This window comes from Triticum dicoccoides, chromosome 4B, assembly GCF_002162155.2.
Source record: "Triticum dicoccoides isolate Atlit2015 ecotype Zavitan chromosome 4B, WEW_v2.0, whole genome shotgun sequence".
Classification (NCBI taxonomy): domain Eukaryota; kingdom Viridiplantae; phylum Streptophyta; class Magnoliopsida; order Poales; family Poaceae; genus Triticum; species Triticum dicoccoides.
Genome location: NC_041387.1, coordinates 636,295,516 through 636,311,103, shown reverse-complemented (window position 1 = coordinate 636,311,103; position 15,588 = coordinate 636,295,516).

Genomic DNA, 15,588 nt, shown 5'->3' with positions numbered 1-15,588 from the left:
TCCTCTCTGGCATGTTGAGCAGGGTACCAAGCAGACTCTCGCACACGTTCTTCGTGATATGCATGACATCAAGGCTGTGAGGCACACGGTGGATCTTCCAGTACGGCAAGCCCCAGAAAACAGACCTCGTTTTCCATACCTTCAGCAGCGGCTCTGGCGCCTTTCGCTTCTTTCCCGGCTCTGGCGCCTTTTGCTTCTTTCCCGGCAGTGGGCAGTCTTTCCAATTTTTCAACAGCTTGTCTATTTCCTCGCCGCTCCTCGTACACGGGCGTTTTCGGGGTTCGGTTTCACCATCGAACAGATCCTTGCGTTTCCTCCACGGGTCATCGTCGCGAAGCCACCTTCGATGTCCCATGAACACGGTTTTCAAAGACCCGGGATCTCTATCTAGCTAGCGATACGTTGTGTCATCCATGCACCTTACGCATCCAGAAAATCCGTGGACTACCTGCCCCGTGACATATCCGTAACCGAGATAGTCGTGCACCATCGTGAGCAGTGCGGCTCTCATAGGGAAATATTCTTTCTCTGCGGCGTCCCACGTATTGGCTGGCGTTTTCCACAGCGTGTCAAGCTCCTCTTTCAGCAGCCCCAGATACAGATTGATGTCATTCCCTGGTTGTTTCGGCCCTTCAATTAGCATACTCATGTTAATGTACTTCCTCTTCATGCACAACCAGGGGGGAAGGTTGTACATCCACACAAACACAGGCCAGGTGCTATGTGTGCTTCTCTGGCTGCCAAACGGATTGACTCCATCGGTGCTCGTTCCCAGCACGATGTTCCTTGGATCGTTCCCAAATTCCGAGTCTTCGAAGTTCAACGCTTGCCACTGGCTCGCATCCTTAGGGTGACTCAGCATCTTGTCTTTTTTATCTATCTCCGGATCATTTGCGTCATCTTCCCGCTTCTTCTCCTCCCTATCCGCGTGCCAACGCAGGAGCTTTGCTACCTTAGGGTCCGCGAAATAGCGCTGCAGACGAGGAGTGATCGGAAAGTACCACACCACTTTTCGAGGAGCTTTCTTCCTCTTCTTGTATCGAGTGACGCCGCACACCGGACATATGGTAGACTCCGCGTGCTCGTCCCGACAAATGATGCAATTGTTCATGCACACATGGTATCTCACGTGCGGTAAATCCAGAGGACACACGATTTTCTTCGCCTCCTCCAAACTGGTCGGGCACTTGTTCCCCTTGGGAAGACGTTCGTGCCAGAATGACATGTTCTCGTCGAAGCATGCGTCGGTCATTTTGTGTTTTACCTTCATCTCCAGGGCCATGAGCGTTACTTTCAGGCGGGTATCCTCGGGCCTGCATCCTTCATACAATGGAGTAATCGCGTCTAACTCAAGTTGATCCATCTTGGCTTTCTCTCGGGCGGCAGCTCTTGCGTTATCCGTCTGCTTGAGAAGCAGCTCTTGAATATGAGGGTCCTGCACCCAGCCCATCAATGGTCCAGCGTCGTCTGCTCCGCCGGCATCATCATCTTCATGATCATGCCCGTCGCCTGCTCCGGCATCTTCCTCATCATCATGTCCTGCATCTTCTACATGATGACTGTGTACAGCATCACAGTCGTGATCATCTCCTGGGGATTCTTCGTCTTCTCGCCCGCCCGAGCCGCGGTGGTTGTCTTGCTGCCCTTCCTCATTTCTTGCCCGGCCCGCATGGACGACTTCGTAGTCATCTTCATCACCTTGCCACCGATAGCCATCCATGAAACCATGCAACAGCAGGTGGTCCCGCACCTGCCCGGAATCCGGGTCCGCAATAAGGCTCTTCAGCTTGCATCTTCGACACGGACATCTTATCTCCCTCTCGTTCTTTTGAAGCATCTCGGCCTTCGCGGACCTCAAAAACCTATTCACGATGCCTTCGGTCATCGTGCGGACCATGGTCGCCTGCGGGGTAGAGGAAAACGATATTTTAGAACCAAACAAAAATTTGGCATGACTTTCCCTAAAAATAGGACCAAAAAGAATGCTTAATGCCAAAATTCTCGCCGAAACGGAAATGAATCAACATTCCGGCAAAATATTGGCAACTATCGCATATCAAATACCGGTACACCTCCAAACACAAACACATATGCAACACCACAAACATATGCAACACCACGAACATACATAGATCTAGCTAGGCCATAAAAAGTGCATGTGCACATTGTTGTAAGGAGAACAACCTAAATATAGCTTCCCCCCTTACTTACCTATTAAAACAAGGTAATTTAACCACTTAATTTGAATGAATCTATGGTGGAAATGAGGTGAAAAAGAGGAGGCACCCGAGACAAGGAGGAGGTGGAGAGAATGAAGTGGGGAGAAAGTGAGTGTGTGGGTAGGAGAGGCTGTCCCAAATATCTTGTTGCTGCCCACTTACTAATGGCGCACCTCTTGCATGGTGCGCCATTAGTAGTTACAACTACTAATGGCGCACTTAAGCAGGATGCGCCATTAGTATGTTTGGATAGGCGCACTAGTTCAAAAAAAAATTCTATACTAATGGCGCACCCACTGCCTGTGCGCCATTAGTAGTTACAACAACTAATGGCGCACTTGGGCAGGATGCGCCATTAGTATGTTTGGATAGGCGCACTAGTTCAAAAAAAAATTCTATACTAATGGCGCACCTGCTGCCTGGTGCGCCATTAGTAGTTACAACTACTAATGGCGCACTTTGCCCGGATGCGCCATTAGTATGTTTGGACAGGCGCACTAGTTAAAAAAAAATTTGATACTAATGGCGCACCCATAGCATGGTGCGCCATTAGTAGTTTAAACTCTAATGGCGCATCAGATTGTGGTGCGCCATTAGTATATACTAATGGCGCACCATCTTTCTGGTGCGCCATTAGTGTCAATCCCATCTATAGCCCTTTTCCTAGACAACTTTTATAACTCCCTTTGGAGCCTTCTGTTATGTGTCTATGCCTTTTGGGCTCAAGAGTGCCCAGGCGACTTATCAGTGGTGTGTGCAGAATTGTCTTCATAATCATATTGGGTGCAATGTTCATGCTTATGTGGATGATATCATGGTGAAATCCAGGAAGGCCGAAACACTAATAGCTGATTTGAAGGAAACTTTTGATAATCTCAGGGTTAATAAGATGATGCTTAATCCGACCAAGTGTGTTTTTGGTGTACCGGCAAGCAAGCTCTTGGGTTTTCTGGTGTCTAACAGAGGCATCGAAGCAAATCCGGAAAAAATCAAGGCTATAACGTCCCTAGCTAAACCGACGTGTATCAATGATGTTCAACGTCTGGCGGGTGATAACCAACAGGTATAGGGGATAATTGTAGCCTCTTTCGATAAGGAAGAGTGTCGAACCCAACGAGGAGCTAAAGGTAGAACAAATATTCTCTCAAGCCCTATCTGCCACTGATACGACTCTACGCACGCTTAGTGTTCGCCTTACCTAGAACAAGTATGAAACTACAAGTACTTTGTAGGCGTTGTTGGATAGGTTTGCAAGATAATAAAGAGCACGTAAATATAAACTAGGGGCTGTTTAGATAAAGAAGCAATAAAGTAAATATAGCGAGTGTGAAAAAGTGGTGGTAGGAGTTGTGAAATTGTCCCTAAGCAATTGACTACTTTACTAGACCGATAGCAAGTTTAATGTGGGAGAGGCATAAGCTAACATACTTTTTCTTCTTGGATCATATGCACTTATGATTGGAACTCTAGCAAGCATCCGCAACTACTAAAGATCATTAAGGTAAAACCCAACCATAGCATTAAAGCATCAAATCCCCTTTATCCCATACGCTACAACCCCCTTACTCGAGTTTATGCTTCTGTCACTCAAGCAACCCACTATAAGCGAATCTTGAACATATTGCAACACCCTACAGCGGGAATCCCTCACGCTTGTGCGACACGGAGGGCACAATAGGACAGCAACAGAACATCAAGAACATTAAACCAATCATAGCAATTCATCAATCACCGGTAGGACAACAAAAATCTACTCAGACATCATAGGATTGCAACACATCATTGGATAATAATATGAAGCATAAAGCACCATGTTCAAGTAGAGGGTACAGCGGGTTGCGGGAGAGTGGACCGCTGAATATAGATGGGGGAAGGTGATGGAGATGTTGGTGAAGATCGCGGTGATGATGATGGCCCCCGGCAGCGCTCCGGCGCCACCGGAAGCAAGGGGGAGAGAGCCCCCCTTCTTCTTCTTCTTCCTTGACCTTCTCCCTAGATGGGAGAAGGGTTTACCCTCTAGTCCTTGGCTCCCATGGCATGGGAGGGGCAAGGGCGAGAGCCCCTCCGAGATTGGATATGTCTCTCTGTGTCTCTCTATTTCTCTCTATTTCTACGCTCTCTTATTCTGCCCTGGCACCGTTTTTTATATCTAGAGATCCGTAACTACGATTGGATTGAAACCTTCGCCCAGATCTTTTTCCAAAAATTAGCTTTCTTGCGGCCAAAGTAGAGCATCAACTGCCTTACGAGGAGCCCACAAGGGTCAGGGGCACGCCCAGGGTAGGCAAGCGCGCCCCCCTGCCTCGTGGCCACGTCGGGCACCGTTTCGCGTTGATTCTTCCTTCGGAAAATCCCAAATATTCCAAAAATATTCTCCGTCTGTTTTTATCCCGTTTGGATTCAGTTTGATATGGGTTTCCTGCGAAACATAAAACATGCAACAAACAGGAACTGGCACTGGGCACTGGATCAATATGTTAGTCCCAAAAATAGTATAAAAAGTTGCCAAAAATATATGAAAGTTGAATAATATTGGCATGGAATAATAAAAAATTATAGATACGACAGAGACGTATCAGCATCCTCGAGCTTAATTCCTACTCGTCCTCGAGTAGGTAAATGATAAAAAAGATAATTTTTGATGTGGAATGCTACCTAGCATAATCTTGATCATATGTCTAATCATGGCATGAATATTAAGACACGAGTGATTCAAAGCAATAGTCTATCATTTGACATAAAAACGATAATACTTCGAGCATACCAACCAATCAATTAAGTCTTATCAAATAACATAGCCAAAGAAAGCTTATCCCTCACACAATACATGAGCGCAAGCCATGGATATAGCACTATAGGTGGAGTAGTATATGATGGTGGAGGTTTATGTGGATAAGACAAAAAGGGAGAAAGTCTCACATCGACGCGGCTAATCAACGGGCTATGGAGATGCCCATCAATTGATGTAAATGCGAATAGTAGGGATTGCCATGCAAAGGATGCACTAAGAGCTATAAGTGTATGAAAGCTCAAACTAGAAACTAAGTGGGTGTGCATCCAACTTGCTTGCTCATGAAGACCTCGGGCATTTGAGGAATCCCATCATCGGAATATACAAGCCAAGTTCTATAATGAAAATTCCCACTAGTATATGAAAGTGATAACTCAAGAGACTCTCTATATCAAGAACATGGTGCTACTCAGAAGCACAAGTGTGGTAAAAGGATAGTAACATTGCCCCTTCTCTCTTTTTCTCTCATTTTTTTTATTTTCTCTTTGTTTGGTGGGCTTCTTTGGCCTCTTTTTTTATTTGGGCTTCTTTGACCTCTTTTATTTTTCATAAAGTCCGGAGTCTCATCCCGACTTGTGGGGGAATCATAGTCTCCATCATCCTTTCCTCACTGGGGAAATGCTCTAATAATGATGATCATCACACTTTTATTTACTTACAACTCAATATTACAACTCGATAGAACAAAGATGACTCTATATGAATGCCTCCGGCGGTGTACCAGGATGTGCAGTGATCTAGCATAGCAATGACATCAAAAAAGGGACAAGCCATGAAAACATCATGCTAGCTATCTTACGATCATGCAAGGCAATATGAAAATTAATGCTCAAGTCATGTATATGATGATGATGGAAGTTGCATGGCAATATATCTCGGAATGGCTATGGAAATGCCATGATAGGTAGGTATGGTGGCTGTTTTGAGGAAGATATAAGGAGGCTTATGTTTGATAGAGTGTATCCTATCACGGTGTTTGGATGCACCGGCGAAGTTTGCACCAACTCTCGAGGTGAGAAAGGGCAATGCACGGTACCGAAGAGGCTAGCAATGATGGAAGGGTGAGAGTGCGTATAAGCCATGGACTCACATTAGTCATAAAGAACGCATATACTTATTGCAAAAGTTTATTAGCCCTCAAAGCAAAGTACTACTACGCATGCCCCTAGAGGAATAGATTGGTCGAAAAAGACCATCGCTCCTCCCCGACTGCCACTCATAAGGAAGACAATCAAAGAAACACCCCATGCTTCAAATTTGACACACAACGGTTACCATACGTGCATGCTACGGAACTTGCAAACCTCAACACAAGTATTTCTCAATTTCACAATTACTCAACTAGCATGACTCTAATGTCACCACCTTTATATCGCAAAACTATTGCAAGGAATCAAACATATCATATTCAGTGATCTACAAGTTTTATGTAGGATTTTATGACTAACCATGTGAATGACCAATTCCTGTCATCTCTCTAAATGGATATAAGTGAAGCAAGAGAGTTTAATTCTTTCTACAAAATATATGTCCATGCTCTAACAAATATAAGTGAAGCAAAAGAGCATTCTACAAATGGAGGTTTTCTATGTGATATAAGTGAAGCACATGAAGCATTCTATAAAGCCATACTCAAAAGATTTAAGTGAAGTGCAATGAGAATTATATAAATCAACCAAGGACTATCTCATACCAGCATGGTGCATAAAAGAAAAGTGAAAACTAAATGCAAAAGACGCTCCAAGACTTGCACATATCGAATGAACAAAACGAACATGAAAACATACCGATACTTGTTGAAGAAAGAGGGGATGCCTTCCGGGGCATCCCCAAGCTTAGATGCTTGAGTCTCCTTGAATATTTACTTGGGGTGCCTTGGGCATCCCCAAGTTTGAGCTCTTGCCTCTCTTCCTTTTCGTCATATCGAGACCTCCTCGATCAAACACTTCATCCACACAAAACTTCAACAGAAAACTCGGTAAGATCCGTTAGTAGCAAACCAATTCATATTCTGTTTTGCATTGTGTCTACTGTAATATAGCTTTTCCATGGCTTAATCCACTGATAGAAATTGATAGTTTCATCAAAACAAGCAAACTATGCATCAAAAACAGAATCTGTCAAAAACAGAACAGTCTGTAGCATTCTGAACATTCACCATACTTCTGGTACCTCAACAATTCTACCCAAATTAGGAAAAATAAACAACTTGTATAGCAAGACAGTGCAAAAAGAATAAGAACTATTTGACGTTCCAGTAAAAATGTAAAATCCCGCACTACAGCCAAAGTTTCTGTCCTGCACCATACAAACCAACAAGCATTGTAAACATCCTAAAGGCAAACCATGGCACATTATTTTTATAATACAATGGAATTGTACAAGGGGATAATTATTTTTTATGAAAAGTTTCTGTAATTAAGATTCACAAGGTTTCTGTGAGCATGAACAAGGTTCAAGGAGCTCTCCCACTTCAACAATGCTTGTCTTTCTCACTTTCACTTTCCTCTCTGAAAAGTTTTGGGTTCCCCTATTTATGTTTTTTATTTTTAAACTAAATGAAACCACTCAACAGATATAAATGACTCTCTAAAACTTCCGGGTTGTCTCCCTGGCAATGCTTTAGTTAAAGCCATTAAGCTAGGCATATGGTGCTCAAGTAATGGGTCCACCCGGATCCCAAGGTATACCAAAGCCAATTTTAATTAACAATAATTTGTGATTCAGTAGTGAGCACAAAGTAACATATATCATGCAACAATGAAGTCTAACTCTCTTCCTATGCATCGTCATGTCATAAAAGAACAATTCATGCACACCAAGTAAAGGCCAATGCATCGTATAAACAGTTTCTTGCAGTTTTATCATATTGGAAACATAGAGAGGTGGAGACATAATTCCTCTCTCATAATAATTGCAAGTAGGAGCTACAAGCACATGCATATTATATTCATCAAAATTATCAAGTGCAACGGTAAAAGGAAACCCATCAAAATAATCCTTAATAAGAACAAACTTCTCCGATATAGTATAGTTGAGAAAATTCAAAAAGATAATAGGACTATCATATGTGGGTGAAATAGCAACAATTTCATGTTTAACATAAGGAACTATGGCAAGTTCATCTCCATAAGCATAATTCATATTGGCATCTTGGCCACAAGCATAGCAAGCATCATCAAAAAGGGATATTTCAAGAGAATCAATGGGATCATAGCAATCATCATAGCAATCATCCTTCGGTAAGCACGAAGGGAAATTAAACAATGTATGAGTTGAAGAGTTACTCTCATTAGAAGGTGGGCACGGGTAGCTAATCCGCTCTTCCTCCTTTTGTTCTTCGCTCTCCTCGTCATCTTTTTCATCCAATGAGCTCACAGTTTCATCAATTCCTTCTTCCATAGATTCCTGCAAAATATTAGTCTCTTCTTGGACAGTGGAGACTTTCTCAATATATGGTTTAACATAGGCATTAGAAGCATATGATAATATTCAAGTATGGTAAAATTTTCATATTTGTAAAGAGTGGCATCATACTTTTCAATCAAAGAAGCAATTTCATAAGCACCCTTAAAAGCAACAACTTGTTCAATTTGTTGAACATCATAGTAATTATAAACACCCTTAGCATACGAAGATACGATCCCATTATCAATAAACTCACATTGATAGGGAAGGTGTTTCTTAAGGTTTTCAGAACAACAAGTAACATCATTTCACATAAATTCCAAGCATAGCAAGCATAACAAGCATGCTCATCTAAAGATTTGCCCTCAACTAAGCTAGTGGGGGTTTCAGCACGAGCACAAAGGGATCGAAGATGATCCAAGTAAAAAGCTTCAGGAGTGTGATAGATTTTGAGTGGTTCTTCAACCATTGGTTCAGTAGGTACAACTAATGTTTTTGGTATTTTGCGTTTCCTACCCATAACTAAAGATAGAAAACAACTAAGAACAGCAAATAAAAATTACTTAGTGATAAAGCAAACAAGCACACACGAGAATATTCACCCCATGCTATGACTCCCCGGAAACGGCGCCAGAAAAAGGTCTTGATAACCCACAAGTATAGGGGATAATTGTAGCCTCTTTCGAAAAGTAAGAGTGTCGAACCCAACAAGGAGCTAAAGGTAGAATAAATATTTTTTCAAGCCCTATCCGCCACTGATACGACTCTACGCATGCTTAGAGTTCGCCTTACCTAGAACAAGTATGAAACTAGAAGTACTTTGTAGGCATTGTTGGATAGGTTTGCAAGATAATAAAGAGCACGTAAATATAAACTAGGGGATGTTTAGATAAATAAGCGATAAAGTAAATATAGCGAGTGTGGAAAAGTGGTGGTAGGAGTTGTGAAATTGTCCCTAAGCAATTGACTACTTTACTAGACCGATAGCAAGTTTGATGTGGGAGAGGCATAAGCTAAGATACTTTCTCTTCTTGGATCATATGCACTTATGATTGGAACTCTAGCAAGCATCCGCAACTTCTCAATATCATTAAGGTAAAACCCAACCATAGCATTAAATCATCAAGTCCCCTTTATCCCATACGCCACAACCCCCTTACTCGGGTTTATGCTTCTGTCACTCAAGTAACCCACTATAAGCGAATCATGAACATAGTGCAACATCCTACAGCGGGAATCCCTCACGCTTGCGCGACACGGAGGGAACAATAGGATAGCAACATAACCACAAGCAAATTAAACCAATCATAGCAATTCATCAATCACCGATAGGACAACGAAAATCAACTCGGACATCATAGGATGGCAACACATCATTGGATAATAATATGAAGCATAAAGCACCATGTTCAAGTAGAGTGTATAGCGGGTTGCGGGAGAGTGGACCGCTGAATATAGATGGGGGAAGGTGATGGAGATGTTGGTGAAGATGGTGGAGGTGTTGGTGAAGATCCCGGTGATGATGATGGCCCTCGGCAGCGCTCCAGCACCACCGGAAGCAAGGGGGAGAGAGCCCCCCTTCTTATTCTTCTTCCTTAACCTTCTCCCGAGATGGGAGAAGGGTTTCCCCTCTGGTCCTTGGCTCCCATGGCATGGGAGGGGCGAGAGCCCCTCCTAGATTGGATCTGTCTCTCTGTCTCTCTCTGTTTCTGTGCTCTTTGATTCTGCCCTGGCACCTTTTCTTTTATATCTGGATATCCGTAACTCCGATTGGATTGAAACCTTCACCTAGATCTTTTTCCAAAAATTAGCTTTCTTGCAGCCAAAGTAGAGCATCAACCGCCTTACGAGGGGCCCACGAGGGTCAGGGGCGCGCCCAGGGTAGGCAGGCGCGCCCCCTGCCTTGTGGCCACCTAGGGCACCGTTTTGCATTGATTCTTCCTCCAGAAAATCCCAAATATTCCAAAAATATTATCCGTCCGTTTTTATCCCGTTTGGATTCTGTTTGATATTGCTTTCCTGCGAAACATAAAACATGCAACAAACAGGAACTGGCATTGGGCATTGGATCAATATGTTAGTCCCAAAAATAGTATAAAAAGTTGCCAATAATATATGAAAGTTGAATAATATTGGCATGGAACAATCAAAAATTATATATACGACGGAGACGTATCAGCGGGTCGTATTGCAGCACTAAGCCGGTCTATCAGCCGGTGGGGAGAGAAGGCGATCCCTCTATATCAGATGATGAAAAAGACAAACAATTTTGTCTGGAGTGATGATACTAATGTGGCGTTTGAGGATCTGAAGAAGAAGTTAGACGAGCCACCTGTTCTTGCTGCCCCTGTTGATAAAGAACCATTGTTGTTGTACGTGGCTGCTAACGCCCGGGCTGTCAGCGTGGCTATTGTGGTAGAGCGCAAGGAGGCATGTAAGGAGTATCTGGTTCAGCGACCAGTTTATTACATTAGCGAGGTGCTTATTGAGTCAAAGCAGAGATATCCACATTGGTAGAAGCTGGTGTATGGGGTTTTTATGGCATGCTGGAAGCTTAAGCAATACTTTCAGGGCCATCCCATTACTGTGGTCAGTTCCGCTCCTTTGGGAGATATCATTCAGAACTGGGAGACGACTGGCCGGGTTGCTAAGTGGGCTATCGAGCTCGGACCTCACGGGTTAAAATATATACCTCGCACAGCCATCAAGTCCCAAGCGCTCATGGATTTCATCAACGATTGGACAGAGTTGAAGGCACCGGAGGATAAACCGGATAACACATACTGGACTATTCACTTTGATGGGTCCAGACAATTGGAGGGCTCGGGGGCTAGAGTGGTTCTTACTTCTCCTTGAGGTGACAAATTTTGTTATGTTCTCCGCTTGATGTTTCCTTGTACTAACAATGCAGCTGAGTATGAGTCCTTGCTCCACGGTCTTTGGATGGCTAAGGAGATGAACTTAATCTGGGTACGATGCTTTGGGGACTCTGATTTGGTGGCTCAGCAAGTCTCTGTTACTTGGGATTCTAAGGATCCACTCATGGCGGCTTATCAGCGTGAGGTGGACGTCATTGCTGGTCACTTCAAAGGTTACCAGGTCGAGCACATTGATCGGCGCAAGAATGAAGCAGCGGACACTTTAAGCCGGCTGGGATCTTGGTGTAAACCGGTGCCGCCCAATGTTTTTCTCGATGTTCTGCATAACTCGTCGGTCAAAATACCAATGGAGGAGGATCTGGCTGTTCCTGACCCAGAGGCTCAATTGCTAGCAATTCTTCATGCTATCCCTAACTGGACGGTGCCCTACTTGGTGTATATGACCCGGGATGAGTTACTTGAGGATGAAGTTTTGGCCTGACTGATAATCCGGCGGTCCAAGTCCATGACTATTGTCAACGGCGAGTTACATCATTGCAATGTCTCAGGGGCGTTTCAACGTTGTGTTTCTCCTGCATAAGGCTGTGAGATATTGCGTGAAATCCACGAAGAAGATTGTGGTCATCATGCCGGTTCAAAATCCCTTGTAGCTAAGGCTTTTCGGCATGACTTTTACTGGCTAACAGCTCATGTTGATGCTGAGGATTTGGTCAGGAAGTGTGACGGTTCTCAAAAGTTTTCACGCTGGGCCCATGTTCCGGCTCAGGAGTTAAGGATGATTCCAATCACCTAGCCATTTGCAACTTGGGGGCTTGATATGGTTGGGCCCTTTAAGAGGTCCAAGGACAAGAAGACCCACCTTTTGGTGGCGGTTGATAAGTTCACCAAGTGGGTGGAAGCAGAGCCAGTCACCAAGTGTGATGCAGCCACGGCGGTTCAATTCATGAAGAAGGTGATTTTCCGCTTTGGTTTTCCACACAGCATAATAACAGACAATGGCACGAACCTCTCCAAGGGTGCTATGGAAGAGTTCTGTCAGCGTGAGCACATCCGGCTTGATGTGTCATCAGTGGCTCACCCCCAGTCCAATGGTCAAGCGGAGAGAGCAAATCAAGAAATTCTAAAAGGCATCAAGCCCCGACTTATGGTCCCTTTGCAGAAGACGCTGGGTTGTTGTGTGGAAGAGTTGCCTTCCGTGTTATGGAGCATTAACTGTTGGAAATATGCCCTAGAGGCAATAATAAATTGATTATTATTATATTTCTTTGTTCATGATAATAGTCTTTTATTCATGCTATAACTGTATTATCCGGAAATCGTAATACACGTGTGAATACATAGACAACACCATGTCCCTAGTAAGCCTCTAGTTGACTAGCTCGTTGATCAACATATGGTTACGGTTTCCTGACCATGGACATTGGATGTCGTTGATAACAGGATCACATCATTAGGAGAATCATGTGATGGACAAGACCCAATCCTAAGCCTAGCACAAAAGATCGTGTAGTTCATTAGCTAGAGCTTTGCCAATGTCAAGTATCTCTTCCTTCGACCATGAGAGCGTGTAACTCCTGGATACCGTAGGAGTGCTTTGGGTGTATCAAACGTCACAACGTAACTGGGTGACTATAAAGGTGCACTACAGGTATCTCCGAAAGTATCTATTGTTTTATGCGGATCGAGACTGGGATTTGTCACTCCGTGTAAACGGAGAGGTATCTCTGGGCCCACTCGGTAGGACATCATCATATGCGCAATGTGACCAAGGAGTTGATCACAGGATGATGTGTTACGGAACGAGTAAAGTGACTTGCCGGTAACGAGATTGAACAAGGTATTGGATACCGACGATCGAGTCTCGGGCAAGTAACATACCGATAGACAAAGGGAATTGAATACGGGATTGATTAAGTCCTTGACATCGTGGTTCATCCGATGAGATCATCGTGGAGCATGTGGGAGCCATCATGGGTATCCAGATCCCGCTGTTGGTTATTGACCAGAGAACGTCTCGGTCATGTCTGCATGTCTCCCGAACCCGTAGGGTCTACACACTTAAGGTTCGATGACGCTAGGGTTATAAAGGAAGCTTGTATGTGGTTACTGAATGTTTTTTGGAGTCCCGGATGAGATCCCGGACGTCACGAGGAGTTCCGGAATGGTCCGGAGGTAAAGATTTGTATATGGGAAGTCCTATTTTGGCCACCGGAAAATGTTCGGGATTTTTCGGTATTGTACCGAGAAGGTTCTAGAAGGTTCCGGAGTGGGGCCCACCTGCATGGGGGGACCCACATGAACGTGGGTAGTGGGGGCAAGGCCCCACACCCCTGGTCAAGGCGCACCAAGATCCCCCCTTAGAAGGAATAAGATCATATCCCGAAGAGATAAGATCAAGATCCCTAAAAAAGGGGGATAACAATCGATGGGGAAAGGAAAGGATGGGATTTCTTTCCTCCCATTTTTTCCAACGCCCCAATGGACTTGGAGCGCAAGAAATAATCCCCCTCCACCCCTATATATAGTGGGGAGGCGCATGGGAGCTAGACCCTTGCCCCTGGCGCAGCCCTCCCCCTCTCCAACTCCACCTCCTCCTGAGTAGTGCTTGGCGAAGCCCTGCAGGATTGCCATGCTCCTCCACCACCACCACGCCGTCGTGCTGCTGCTGGACGGAGTCTTCCCAACCTCTCCCTCTCTCCTTGCTGGATCAAGGCATGGGAGACATCACCGGGCTGTACGTGTGTTGAACGCGGAGGTGTCGTCCGTTCGGCACTAGGATCTCCGGTGATTTGGATCACGACGAGTATGAATCCTTCAACCCCGTTCTCTTGAACGCTTCCGCTTAGCGATCTACAAGGGTATGTAGATGCACTCTCCTTCCCCTCGTTGCTGGTTTCTCCATAGATAGATCTTGGTGACACGTAGGAAAATTTTGAATTTCTGCTACGTTCCCCAGCAGTGGCATCAGAGCCAGGTTTATTGCGTAGATTCTTTGCACGAGTAGAACACAAAGTAGTTGTGGGCGTTGATTTTGTTCAATATGCTTACCGTTACTAGTCCAATCTTGTTTCGACGGTATTGTGGGATGAAGCGGCCCGGACCGACCTTACACGTACTCTTACGTGAGACAGGTTCCACCGATTGACATGCACTTGGTGCATTTGGTGGCTAGCGGGTGCCAGTCTCTCCCACTTTAGTCGGAACGGATTCGATGAAAAGGGTCCTTATGAAGGGTAAATAGCAATTGGCATATCACGTTGTGGTTTTGCGTAGGTAAGAAACGTTCTTGCTAGAAACCCATAGCAGCCACGTAAAACATGCAAACAACAATTAGAGGACGTCTAACTTGTTTTTGCAGGGTATGCTTTGTGATGTGATATGGCCAACAAGAATGTGGTGAATAATATGTGATGTATGAGATTGATCATGTTCTTGTAATAGGATTCACGACTTGCATGTCGATGAGTATGACAACCGGCAGGAGCCATAGGAGTTGTCTTTATTTATTGTATGACCTGCGTGTCATTGAACAACGCCATGTAAATTACTTTACTTTATTGCTAAACGCGTTAGCCATAGAAGTAGAAGTAGTCGTTGGCGTGACAACTTCATGAATACACGGTGATGGAGATCATGATGATGGAGATCATGGTGTCATGCCGGTGACGATGATGATCATGGAGCCCCGAAGATGAAGATCAAAAGGAGCAAAATGATATTGGCCATATCATGTCACTATTTGATTGCATGTGATGTTTATCATGTTTATGCATCTTGTTTACTTAGGACGACGGTAGTAAATAAGATGATCCCTTATAAAATTTCAAGAAGTGTTCTCCCCTAACTGTGCACCGTTGCTACAGTTCGTCGCTTCTAAGCACCACGTGATGATCGGGTGTGATGGATTCTTACGTTCACATACAACGGGTGTAAGACAGTTTTACACAGCGAAAACACTTAGGGTTAACTTGACGAGCCTAGCATGTACAGACATGGCCTCGGAATACGGAGACCGAAAGGTCGAGCATGAGTCGTATAGCAGATACGATCAACATGAAGATGTTCACCGATGATGACTAGTCCGTCTCACATGATGATCGGACACGGCCTAGTTGACTCGGATCATGTGATCACTTAGATGACCAGAGGGATGTCTATCTGACTGGGAGTTCATAAGATGAACTTAATTATCTTGAACATAGTCAAAAGATTTTTGCAAATTATGTCGTAAGCTCGCGCTTTAGTTCCACTTTTTAGATATGTTCCTAGAGAAAATATAGTTGAAAGTTGA